The sequence below is a fragment of the Hyperolius riggenbachi genome, chromosome 12 (assembly GCF_040937935.1).
Source record: "Hyperolius riggenbachi isolate aHypRig1 chromosome 12, aHypRig1.pri, whole genome shotgun sequence".
Lineage (NCBI taxonomy): Eukaryota > Metazoa > Chordata > Amphibia > Anura > Hyperoliidae > Hyperolius > Hyperolius riggenbachi.
The window spans coordinates 152,548,658-152,564,356 of record NC_090657.1 but is presented as its reverse complement, the minus strand read 5'-3'; positions in this window follow the sequence as shown (position 1 = coordinate 152,564,356).

The following is a 15,699-nucleotide window of genomic DNA, read 5'->3' as shown; positions in this document are numbered from 1 at the left end:
GGACATAAAAACACATAAGGGGGACCCTTATATCCAGGACATAAAAACACATAAGGGGGGACCCTTATATCCGGGACAAAAAAAACACATAAGGGGGACCCTTATAAACAGGACATAAAAACACATAAAGGGGACTCTTATATCCGGAACATAAAAACACATAAGGGGGGACCCTTATATCCGGAACATAAAAACACATAAGGGGGGACCCTTATATCCGGGACATAAAAACACATAAGGGGGGACCCTTATATCCGGGACATAAAAACACATAAGGGGGGACCCTTATATCCGAGACATAAAAACACATAAGGGGGACCCTTATATCCGAGACATGAAACTTATAAGGGGGCCCCTTATATTTGGGACATGAAACACATAATGGGCAGACCCTTATATCCGGGACATAAAAACACATAAGGGGGGACCCTTATATCCAGGACATAAAAACACATAAGGGGGGACCCTTATATACAGGACATAAAAACACATAAGGGGGGACCCTTATATCCGGGACATAAAAACACATAACGGGGGACCCTTATATCCGGGACATAAAAACACATAACGGGGGACCCTTATATCCGGGACATAACACATAAGGGGGGACCCTTATATCCGGGACATAAAAACACATAAGAGGGGACCCTTATATCCGGGACATAAAAACACATAAGGGGGACCCTTATATCCGAGACATGAAACTTATAAGGGGGCCCCTTATATTTGGGACATGAAACACATAATGGGCAGACCCTTATATCCGGGACATAAAAACACATAAGGGGGGACCCTTATATCCGGGACATAAAAACACATAAGGGGGGACCCTTATTCCCGGGACATAATAACACATAATGGGCAGACCCTTATATCCGGGACAAAAAAACACATAAGGGGGGACCCTTATATCCGGAACAGAAAAACACATAAGGGGGGGACCCTTATATCCGGAACATAAAACACATAAGGGGGGACCCTTATATCCGAGACATAAAAACACATAAGGGGGGACCCTTATATCCGGAACAGAAAAACACATAAGGGGGGACCCTTATATCCGGAACATAAAAACACAGAGGGGGGGACCCTTATATCCGGAACATAAAAACACATAAGGGGAGACCCTTATATCCGGGACATAAAAACACATAAAGGGGGACCCTTATATCCGGGACATAAAAACACATAAGGGGGGACCCTTATATCGGGGACATAAAAACACATAAGGGGGGATCCTTATATCCGGGACAAAAACACATAAGGGGGGACCCTTTTTTCCGGAACATAAAAACACGTAAGGGGGGACCCTTATATCCGGGACATAAAAACACATAAGGGGGGACCCTTATATCCGGGACATAAAAACACATAAGGGGGACCCTTATATCCCGAACATAAAAACACATAAGGGGGGACCCTTATATCCGGAACATAAAAACATGTAAGGGGGGACCCTTATATCTGGAACATAAAAACACATAAGGGGGGACCCTTATTCCCGGGACATAAAAACACATAAGGGGGGACCCTTATATCCGGAACATAAAAACACATAATGGGCAGACCCTTATATCCGGGACATAAAAACACATAAGGGGGGACCCTTATATCGGGGACATAAAAACACATAAGGGGGGACCCTTATATCCGGGACATAAAAACACATAAGGGGGGGACCCTTATATCCGGGACATAAAAACACATAAGGGGGGACCCTTATATCCGGAACATAAAAACACATAAGGGGGGACCCTTATATCCGAGACATAAAAACACATAAGGGGGGACCCTTATATCCGGGACATAAAAACATGTAAGGGGGAACCCTTATATCCGGGACATAAAAACAAAGAAGAGGGGACCCTTATATCCGGGACATAAAAACACATAAGCAGGGACCCTTATATCCGGAACATAAAAACACATAAGTGGGGACCGTTATATCCGGAACATAAAAACACATAAGGGGGGACCCTTATATCCGGGACATAAAAACACATAAGGGGGGACCTTTATATAAGGAACATAAAAACACATAAGGGGGGACCCTTATATCCGGGACATAAAAACACATAAGGGGGGACCCTTATATCCGAGACATAAAAACACATAAGGGGGGACCCTTATATCCGGAACATAAAAACACATATGGGGGGACCCTTATATCCGGGACATAAAAACACAAAAGGGGACCCTTATATACGGGACATAAAAATACATAAGGGGGGACCCTTATATCCGAGACATAAAAACACATAAGGTGGGACCCTTATATCCGAGACATAAAAACACATAAGGGGGGACCCATATATCCGGAACATAAAAAAACATAAGGGGGGACCCTTATATCTGGAACATGAAACTTATGAGGGGGCCCCTTTTATTTGGGACATGAAACACATAATGGGCAGACCCTTATATCCGGGACATAAAAACACATAAAGGGGGACCCTTATTCCGGGGACATAAAAACACATAAGGGGGGACCCTTATTCCCGGGACATAACACATAATGGGCAGACCCTTATATCCGGGACAAAAAAACACATAAGGGGGGACCCTTATATCCGGAACAGAAAAACACATAAGGGGGGGACCCTTATATCCGGAACATAAAACACATAAGGGGGGACCCTTATATCCGGAACAGAAAAACACATAAGGGGGGACCCTTATATCCGGAACATAAAAACACAGAGGGGGGGACCCTTATATCCAGGACATAAAAACACATAAGGGGGGACCCTTATATCGGGGACATAAAAACACATAAGGGGGGATCCTTATATCCGGGACAAAAAAACATAAGGGGGGACGCTTATATCCGGGACATAAAAACACATAAGGGGGGACCCTTTTTTCCGGAACATAAAAACACGTAAGGGGGGACCCTTATATCCGGGACATAAAAACACATAAGGGGGGACCCTTATATCCGGGACATAAAAACACATAAGGGGGACCCTTATATCCAGGACATAAAAACACATAAGGGGGGACCCTTATATCCGGGACAAAAAAAACACATAAGGGGGACCCTTATATCCAGGACATAAAAACACATAAGGGGGACTCTTATATCCGGAACATAAAAACACATAAGGGGGGACCCTTATATCCGGAACATAAAAACACATAAGGGGGACCCTTATATCCAGGACATAAAAACACATAAGGGGGGACCCTTATATCCGGGACAAAAAAAACACATAAGGGGGACCCTTATTTCCAGGACATAAAAACACATAAGGGGGAACCCTTATATCCGGCACATAAAAACACGTAAGGGGGGACCCTTATATCCGGGACATAAAAACACATAAGGGGGGACCCTTATATCCGGGACATAAAAACACATAAGGGGGACCCTTATATCCAGGACATAAAAACACATAAGGGGGGACCCTTATATCCGGGACAAAAAAAAACACATAAGGGGGACCCTTATATCCAGGACATAAAAACACATAAAGGGGACTCTTATATCCGGAACATAAAAACACATAAGGGGGGACCCTTATATCCGGAACATAAAAACACATAAGGGGGACCCTTATATCCAGGACATAAAAACACATAAGGGGGGACCCTTATATCCGGGACAAAAAAAACACATAAGGGGGACCCTTATTTCCAGGACATAAAAACACATAAGGGGGAACCCTTATATCCGGCACATAAAAACACATAAGGGGGGACCCTTATATCCGGGACATAAAAACACATAAGGGGGGACCCTTATATCCGGGACAAAAACACATAAGGGGGGACCCTTATATCCGGGACATAAAAACACATAAGGGGGGACCCTTATATCCGAGACATAAAAACACATAAGGGGGGACCCTTATATTTGGGACATGAAACACATAATGGGCAGACCCTTATATCCGGGACATAAAAACACATAAGGGGGGACCCTTATATCCGGGACATAAAAACACATAAGGGGGGACCCTTATATCGTGGACATAAAAACACATAAGGGGGGATCCTTATATCCGGGACAAAAAAACATAAGGGGGGACGCTTATATCCGGGACATAAAAACACATAAGGGGGGACCCTTTTTTCCGGAACATAAAAACACGTAAGGGGGGACCCTTATATCCGGGACATAAAAACACATAAGGGGGACCCTTATATCCAGGACATAAAAACACATAAGGGGGGACCCTTATATCCGGGACAAAAAAAACACATAAGGGGGACCCTTATATCCAGGACATAAAAACACATAAGGGGGACTCTTATATCCGGAACATAAAAACACATAAGGGGGGACCCTTATATCCGGAACATAAAAAAAAATAAGGGGGACCCTTATATCCAGGACATAAAAACACATAAGGGGGGACCCTTATATCCGGGACAAAAAAAACACATAAGGGGGACCCTTATTTCCAGGACATAAAAACACATAAGGGGGAACCCTTATATCCGGCACATAAAAACACATAAGGGGGGACCCTTATATCCGGGACATAAAAACACATAAGGGGGGACCCTTATATCCGGGACAAAAACACATAAGGGGGGACCCTTATATCCGGGACATAAAAACACATAAGGGGGGACCCTTATATCCGAGACATAAAAACACATAAGGGGGGACCCTTATATTTGGGACATGAAACACATAATGGGCAGACCCTTATATCCGGGACATAACACATAAGGGGGGACCCTTATATCCGGGTCATAAAAACATGTAAGGGGGGACCCTTATATCCGGGACATAAAAACATGTAAGGGGGGACCCTTATATCCGGGACATAAAAACACATAAGGGGGGACCCTTATATCCGGAACATAAAAACACATAAGGGGGGACCCTTATATCCGGAACATAAAAACACATAAGGGGGGACCCTTATATCCAGGACATAAAAACACATAAGGGGGACCCTTATATCCGGGACATAAAAACACATAAGGGGGGCCCCTTATATTTGGGACAAAGAAACACATAAGGGGGGACCCTTAAATCCGGAACATAAAAACACATAAGGGGGGACCCTTATATCCGGAACATAAAAACACATAAGGGGGGCCCCTTATATCTGGAACATAAAAACACATAAGGGGGGACCCTTATATCCGGAACATAAAAACACATAAGGGAGGACCCTTACATCCGGAACATAAAAACACATAAGGGGGGACCCTTATATCCGGAACATAATAACACATAATGGGCAGACCCTTATATCCGGGACAAAAAAACACATAAGGGGGGACCCTTATATCCGGAACAGAAAAACACATAAGGGGGGGACCCTTATATCCGGAACATAAAACACATAAGGGGGGACCCTTATATCCAGGACATAAAAACACATAAGGTGGGACCCTTATATCCGGGACATAAAAACACATAAGGGGGGACCCTTATATCCGGGACATAAAAACATGTAAGGGGGGACCCTTATATCTGGAACATAAAAACACATAAGGGGGGACCCTTATATCCGGGACATAAAAACACATAAGGGGGTACCCTTATATCCGGGACATGAAACACAATGGGCAGATCCTTATATCCGGGACATAAAAACACATAAGGGGGACCCTCATATCCAGGACATAAAAACACATAAGGGGGGACCCTTATATCCCGAACATAAAAACACATAAGGGGGACCCTTATATCTGGGACATAAAAACACAAAAGGGGGGACCCTTATGTCCGGGACATAAAAACACATAACGGTGGACCCTTATATCCGGAACATAAAAACACATAAGGGGGGACCCTTATATCCGAGACATAAAAACACATAAGGGGGGACCCTTATATCCGGGACATAAAAACACATAAGGGGGGGACCCTTATATCCGGAACATAACACATAAGGGGGGACCCTTATATCTGGGACATAAAAACACATAAGGAGGGACCCTTATATCCGGAACATGAAACACATAATGGGCGACCCTTATATTTAGAACATGAAACACATAATGGGCAGACCCTTATATCCGGGACATAAAACACATAAGGGGGGACCCTTATATCTGGAACATAAAAACACATAAGGGGGGACCCTTATATCCGGGACATAAAAACACAGAGGGGGACCATTATATCCGGAACATAAAAACACATAAGGGGGGACCCTTATATCCGGGACATAAAAACACATAAGGGGGGACCCTTATATCCGGGACATAAAAACACATAAGGGGGGACCCTTATATCCAGGACATAAAAACACATAAGGGGGGACCCTTATATCCAGGACATAAAAACACAGAAGGGGGGACCCTTATATCCAGGACATAAAAACACATAAGGGGGGACCCTTATATCCGGGACATAAAAACACATAACGGGGGACCCTTATATCCGGGACATAAAAACACATAACGGGGGACCCTTATATCCGGGACATAAAAACACATAAGGGGGACCCTTATATCCGGGACATAAAAACACATAAGAGGGGACCCTTATATCCGGGACATAAAAACACATAAGGGGGACCCTTATATCCGAGACATGAAACTTATAAGGGGGCCCCTTATATTTGGGACATGAAACACATAATGGGCAGACCCTTATATCCGGGACATAAAAACACATAAGGGGGGACCCTTATATCCGGGACATAAAAACACATAAGGGGGGACCCTTATATCCGAGACATAAAAAAACACTTATATCCAGGACATAAAAACACGTAAGGGGGACCCTTATTTCCGGGACATAAAAACACATAAGGGGGGACCCTTATATCCAAGACATAAAAACACATAAGGGGGGACCCTTGTATCCGGGTCATAAAAACACATAAGGGGGGACCCTTATATCCGAGACATAAAAACACATAAGGGGGGACCCTTATATCCGGAACATAAAAACACATAAGGGGGACCCTTATATCCGGAACATAAAAACATGTAAGGGGGACCCTTATATCCGGAACATAAAAACACATAAGGGGGGACCCTTATATCTGGGACATAAAAACACATAAGGGGGGACCCTTATATCCGGGACATAAAAACATGTAAGGGGGGACCCTTATATCCGGGACATAAAAACACATAAAGGGGGACCCTTATATCCGAGACATAAAAACACATAAGGGGGGACCCTTATATCCGGAACATGAAACTTATAAGGGAGCCCCTTATATTTGGGACATGAAACACATAATGGGCAGACCCTTATATCCGGGACATAAAAACACATAAGGGGGAGCCTTATATCCGGGACATAAAAACACATAAGGGGGGACCCTTATATCCGGGACATAAAAACACATAAGTAGGGACCCTTATATCCGAGACATAAAAAAAACACTTATATCCAGGACATAAAAACACGTAAGGGGGACCCTTATATCCGGGACATAAAAACACATAAGGGGGGACCCTTATATCCGGAACATAAAAACACATAAGGGGGGACCCTTATATCCGTGACATAAAAACACATAAGGGGGGGACCCTTATATCCAAGACATAAAAACACATAAGGGGGGACCCTTATATCCGGGTCATAAAAACACATAAGGGGGGACCCTTATATCCGAGACATAAAAACACATAAGGGGGGACCCTTATATCCGGAACATAAAAACACATAAGGGGGGAACCTTATATCCGAGACATAAAAACACATAAGGGGGGACCCTTATATCCGGGACATAAAAACACATAAGGGGGGACCCTTATATCCAGAACATAAAAACACATAAGGGGGGACCCTTATATCTGGAACATAAAAACACATAAGGGGGGACCCTTATGTCCGGGACATGAAACACAATGGGCAGACCCTTATATCCGGGACATAAAAACACATAATGGGGGACCCTTAAATCCGGAACATAAACACACATAAGGGGGGAGCCTTATATCTGGGACATAAAAACACATAAGGGGGGACCTTTATATCCGGAACATAAAAACACATAAGGGGGGACCCTTATATCCGGGCCGTAAAAACACATAAGGGGGGACCTTTATATCCGGGACATAGAAACACATAACGGGGGACCCTTATATCCGGGACATAAAAACACATAAAAATGGGACCCTTATATCCGGAACATAAAAACACATAAGGGGGACCCTTATATCCAGGACATAGAAACACATAAGGGGGGACCCTTATATCCGGGACATAAAAACACATAAGGGGGGACCCTTATATCCAGGACATAAAAACACATAACGGGGGACCCTTATATGCGGAACATAAAAACACGTATGGGGGACCCTTATATCCGGGACATAAAAACACATAAGGGGGGTCCCTTCTATCCGGAACATGAAACACATAATGGGCGACCCTTATATTTGGGACATGAAACACATAATGGGCAGACCCTTGTATCCAGGACATAAAAACAAATAAGGGGGGTCCCTTATATCAGGGACATAAAAACACATAAGGGGGGACCCTTATATCCGAGACATAAAAACACATAAGGGGGGACCCTTATATCCGGAACATGAAACTTATAAGGGGGCCCCATATATTTGGGACATGAAACACATAATGGGCAGACCCTTATATCCGGGACATAAAAACAAATAAGCGGGGACCCTTATATCCGAGACATAAAAACACATAAGGGGGGACCCTTATATCCGGGACATAAAAACAGATAATGGGGACCCTTATATCCGAAACATAAAAACACATAAGGGGGATCATTATATCTGGAACATAAAAACACATAAGGGGGGACCCTTATATCCGGGACATAAAAACACATAAAGGGGGACCCTTATATCCGGGACATAAAAACACATAAGGGGGGACCCTTATATCCGGGACATAAAAACACATAATGGGCAGACCCTTATATCCGGGACATAAAAACACATAAGGGGGGACCCTTATATCCGGGACATAAAAACACATAAGGCGGGACCCTTATATCCGAAACATAAAAACACATAAGGGAGACCCTTATATCCGGGACATAAAAACACATAAGGGGAACCCTTATATCCGGGACATAAAAACAAAGAAGGGGGGACCCTTATATCCGGGACATAAAAACACATAAGGGGGACCCTTATATCCGGGACATAAAAACACATAAGGGGGACCCTTATTTCCGGAACATAAAAACACGTAAGGGGGGACCCTTATATCTGGAACATAAAAACACATAAGGGGGGACCCTTATATCTGGGACATAAAAACACATAAGGGGGGACCCTTATATCCGGGACATAAAAACACATAAAGGGGGACCCTTATATCCGGGACATAAAAACACATAAAGGGGGACCCTTATATCCGGGACAAAAACACATAAGGGGGACCCTTATATCCGGGACATAAAAACACATAAGGGGGGACCCTTATATCCGGGACATAAAAACACATAATGGGCAGACCCTTATATCCGGGACATAAAAACACATAAGGGGGGACCCTTATATCCGGGACATAAAAACACATAAGGGGGGACTCTTATATCCGAGACATAAAAACACATAAGGCGGGACCCTTATATCCGAAACATAAAAACACATAAGGGAGACCCTTATATCCGGGACATAAAAACACATAAGGGGAACCCTTATATCCGGGACATAAAAACAAAGAAGGGGGGACCCTTATATCCGGGACATAAAAACACATAAGGGGGACCCTTATATCCGGGACATAAAAACACATAAGGGGGACCCTTATTTCCGGAACATAAAAACACGTAAGGGGGGACCCTTATATCTGGAACATAAAAACACATAAGGGGGGACCCTTATATCTGGGACATAAAAACACATAAGGGGGGACCCTTATATCCGGGACATAAAAACACATAAAGGGGGACCCTTATATCCGGGACATAAAAACACATAAAGGGGGACCCTTATATCCGGGACATAAAAACACATAAGGGGGGACCCTTATATCCGGGACATAAAAACACATAAGGGGGGACTCTTATATCCGAGACATAAAAACACATAAGGCGGGACCCTTATATCCAGAACATAAAAACACATAAGGGAGACCTTTATATCCGGGACATAAAAACACATAAGGGGAACCCTTATATCCGGGACATAAAAACACATAAGGGGGGACCCTTATATCCGGGACATAAAACACATAAGGCGGGACCCTTATATCCGGGACATAAAAACACATAAGGGGGGACCCTTATATCCGGGACATAAAAACACATAAGGGGGACCCTTATATCCGGAACATAAAAACACGTAAGGGGGGACCCTTATATCTGGAACATAAAAACACATAAGGGGGGACCCTTATATCTGGGACATAAAAACACATAAGGGGGGACCCTTATATCCGGGACATAAAAACACATAATAGGCGACCCTTATATTTAGGATATGAATTACATAATGGGCAGACCCTTATATCCGGGACATAAAATCACATAAGGGGGGACCCTTATATCCGGGACATAAAAACACATAAGGGGGGACCTTTATATAAGGAACATAAAAACACATAAGGGGGGACCCTTTTATCCGGGACATAAAAACACATAAGGGGGGACCCTTATATCCGAGACATAAAAACACATAAGGGGGGACCCTTATATCCGGAACATAAAAACACATATGGGGGGACCCTTATATCCGGGACATAAAAACACAAAAGGGGACCCTTATATACGGGACATAAAAATACATAAGGGGGGACCCTTATATCCGAGACATAAAAACACATAAGGTGGGACCCTTATATCCGAGACATAAAAACACATAAGGGGGGACCCATATATCCGGAACATAAAAAAACATAAGGGGGGACCCTTATATCTGGAACATGAAACTTATGAGGGGGCCCCTTTTATTTGGGACATGAAACACATAATGGGCAGACCCTTATATCCGGGACAAAAAAACACATAAGGGGGGACCCTTATATCCGGAACAGAAAAACACATAAGGGGGGGACCCTTATATCCGGAACATAAAACACATAAGGGGGGACCCTTATATCCGGAACAGAAAAACACATAAGGGGGGACCCTTATATCCGGAACATAAAAACACAGAGGGGGGGACCCTTATATCCGGAACATAAAAACACATAAGGGGAGACCCTTATATCCGGGACATAAAAACACATAAAGGGGGACCCTTATATCCAGGACATAAAAACACATAAGGGGGGACCCTTATATCGGGGACATAAAAACACATAAGGGGGGATCCTTATATCCGGGACAAAAAAACATAAGGGGGGACGCTTATATCCGGGACATAAAAACACATAAGGGGGGACCCTTTTTTCCGGAACATAAAAACACGTAAGGGGGGACCCTTATATCCGGGACATAAAAACACATAAGGGGGGACCCTTATATCCGGGACATAAAAACACATAAGGGGGACCCTTATATCCAGGACATAAAAACACATAAGGGGGGACCCTTATATCCGGGACAAAAAAAAACACATAAGGGGGACCCTTATATCCAGGACATAAAAACACATAAGGGGGACTCTTATATCCGGAACATAAAAACACATAAGGGGGGACCCTTATATCCGGAACATAAAAACACATAAGGGGGACCCTTATATCCAGGACATAAAAACACATAAGGGGGGACCCTTATATCCGGGACAAAAAAAACACATAAGGGGGACCCTTATTTCCAGGACATAAAAACACATAAGGGGGGACCCTTATATCCGGCACATAAAAACACGTAAGGGGGGACCCTTATATCCGGAACATAAAAACACATAAGGGGGGACCCTTATATCCGGGACATAAAAACACATAAGGGGGGACCCTTATATCCGGGACATAAAAACACATAAGGGGGGACCCTTATATCCGAGACATAAAAACACATAAGGGGGACCCTTATATCCGAGACATAAAAACACATAAGGGGGACCCTTATATCCGAGACATGAAACTTATAAGGGGGCCCCTTATATTTGGGACATGAAACACATAATGGGCAGACCCTTATATCCGGGACATAAAAACACATAAGGGGGGACCCTTATATCCGGGACATAAAAACACATAAGGGGGGACCCTTATATCCGGGACAAAAACACATAAGGGGGGACCCTTATATCCGGGACATAAAAACACATAAGGGGGGACCCTTATATCCGGGACAAAAACACATAAGGGGGGACCCTTATATCCGGGACATAAAAACACATAAGGGGGAACCCTTATATCCGGCACATAAAAACACATAAGGGGGAACCCTTATATCCGGCACATAAAAACACATAAGGGGGGACCCTTATATCCGGGACATAAAAACACATAAGGGGGGACCCTTATATTTGGGACATGAAACACATAATGGGCAGACCCTTATATCCGGGACATAACACATAAGGGGGGACCCTTATATCCGGGTCATAAAAACATGTAAGGGGGGACCCTTATATCCGGGACATAAAAACATGTAAGGGGGGACCCTTATATCCGGGACATAAAAACACATAAGGGGGGACCCTTATATCCGGAACATAAAAACACATAAGGGGGGACCCTTATATCCAGGACATAAAAACACATAAGGGGGACCCTTATATCCGGGACATAAAAACACATAAGGGGGGCCCCTTATATTTGGGACAAAAAAACACATAAGGGGGGACCCTTAAATCCGGAACATAAAAACACATAAGGGGGGACCCTTATATCCGGAACATAAAAACACATAAGGGGGGCCCCTTATATCTGGAACATAAAAACACATAAGGGGGGACCCTTATATCCGGAACATAAAAACACATAAGGGAGGACCCTTACATCCGGAACATAAAAACACATAAGGGGGGACCCTTATATCCGGAACATAATAACACATAATGGGCAGACCCTTATATCCGGGACAAAAAAACACATAAGGGGGGACCCTTATATCCGGAACAGAAAAACACATAAGGGGGGGACCCTTATATCCGGAACATAAAACACATAAGGGGGGACCCTTATATCCAGGACATAAAAACACATAAGGTGGGACCCTTATATCCGGGACATAAAAACACATAAGGGGGGACCCTTATATCCGGGACATAAAAACATGTAAGGGGGGACCCTTATATCTGGAACATAAAAACACATAAGGGGGGACCCTTATATCCGGGACATAAAAACACATAAGGGGGGACCCTTATATCCGGGACATGAAACACAATGGGCAGATCCTTATATCCGGGACATAAAAACACATAAGGGGGACCCTCATATCCAGGACATAAAAACACATAAGGGGGGACCCTTATATCCCGAACATAAAAACACATAAGGGGGGACCCTTATATCCGGAACATAAAAACATGTAAGGGGGGACCCTTATATCTGGAACATAAAAACACATAAGGGAGGACCCTTATATCCGGAACATAAAAACACATAAGGGGGACCCTTATATCTGGGACATAAAAACACAAAAGGGGGGACCCTTATGTCCGGGACATAAAAACACATAACGGTGGACCCTTATATCCGGAACATAAAAACACATAAGGGGGGACCCTTATATCCGAGACATAAAAACACATAAGGGGGGACCCTTATATCCGGGACATAAAAACACATAAGGGGGGGACCCTTATATCCGGAACATAACACATAAGGGGGGACCCTTATATCTGGGACATAAAAACACATAAGGAGGGACCCTTATATCCGGAACATGAAACACATAATGGGCGACCCTTATATTTAGAACATGAAACACATAATGGGCAGACCCTTATATCCGGGACATAAAACACATAAGGGGGGACCCTTATATCTGGAACATAAAAACACATAAGGGGGGACCCTTATATCCGGGACATAAAAACACATAGAGGGGGACCATTATATCCGGAACATAAAAACACATAAGGGGGGACCCTTATATCCGGGACATAAAAACACATAAGGGGGGACCCTTATATCCGGGACATAAAAACACATAAGGGGGGACCCTTATATCCGGAACATAAAAACACATAAGGGGGGACCCTTATATCCGAGACATAAAAACACATAAGGGGGACCCTTATATCCGAGACATGAAACTTATAAGGGGGCCCCTTATATTTGGGACATGAAACACATAATGGGCAGACCCTTATATCCGGGACATAAAAACACATAAGGGGGGACCCTTATATCCAGGACATAAAAACACAGAAGGGGGGACCCTTATATCCAGGACATAAAAACACATAAGGGGGGACCCTTATATGCGGGACATAAAAACACATAACGGGGGACCCTTATATCCGGGACATAAAAACACATAACGGGGGACCCTTATATCCGGGACATAAAAACACATAAGGGGGGACCCTTATATCCGGGACATAAAAACACATAAGAGGGGACCCTTATATCCGGGACATAAAAACACATAAGGGGGGACCCTTATATCCGGGACATAAAAACACATAAGGGGGGACCCTTATATCCGAGACATAAAAAAACACTTATATCCAGGACATAAAAACACGTAAGGGGGACCCTTATTTCCGGGACATAAAAACACATAAGGGGGGACCCTTATATCCAAGACATAAAAACACATAAGGGGGGACCCTTGTATCCGGGTCATAAAAACACATAAGGGGGGACCCTTATATCCGAGACATAAAAACACATAAGGGGGGACCCTTATATCCGGAACATAAAAACACATAAGGGGGACCCTTATATCCGGAACATAAAAACATGTAAGGGGGACCCTTATATCTGGAACATAAAAACACATAAGGGGGGACCCTTATATCTGGGACATAAAAACACATAAGGGGGGACCCTTATATCCGGGACATAAAAACATGTAAGGGGGGACCCTTATATCCGGGACATAAAAACACATAAGGGGGGACCCTTATATCCGGAACATGAAACTTATAAGGGGGCCCCTTATATTTGGGACATGAAACACATAATGGGCAGACCCTTATATCCGGGACATAAAAACACATAAGGGGGAGCCTTATATCCGGGACATAAAAACACATAAGGGGGGACCCTTATATCCGGGACATAAAAACACATAAGGGGGGACCCTTATATCCGAGACATAAAAAAAACACTTATATCCAGGACATAAAAACACGTAAGGGGGACCCTTATATCCGGGACATAAAAACACATAAGGGGGGACCCTTATATCCGGAACATAAAAACACATAAGGGGGACCCTTATATCCGTGACATAAAAACACATAAGGGGGGGACCCTTATATCCAAGACATAAAAACACATAAGGGGGGACCCTTATATCCGGGTCATAAAAACACATAAGGGGGGACCCTTATATCCGAGACATAAAAACACATAAGGGGGGACCCTTATATCCGGAACATAAAAACACATAAGGGGGGAACCTTATATCCGAGACATAAAAACACATAAGGGGGGACCCTTATATCCGGGACATAAAAACACATAAGGGGGGACCCTTATATCCAGAACATAAAAACACATAAGGGGGGACCCTTATATCTGGAACATAAAAACACATAAGGGGGGACCCTTATGTCCGGGACATGAAACACAATGGGCAGACCCTTATATCCGGGACATAAAAACACATAATGGGGGACCCTTAAATCCGGAACATAAAAACACATAAGGGGGGAGCCTTATATCTGGGACATAAAAACACATAAGGGGGGACCTTTATATCCGGAACATAAAAACACATAAGGGGGGACCCTTATATCCGGGCCGTAAAAACACATAAGGGGGGA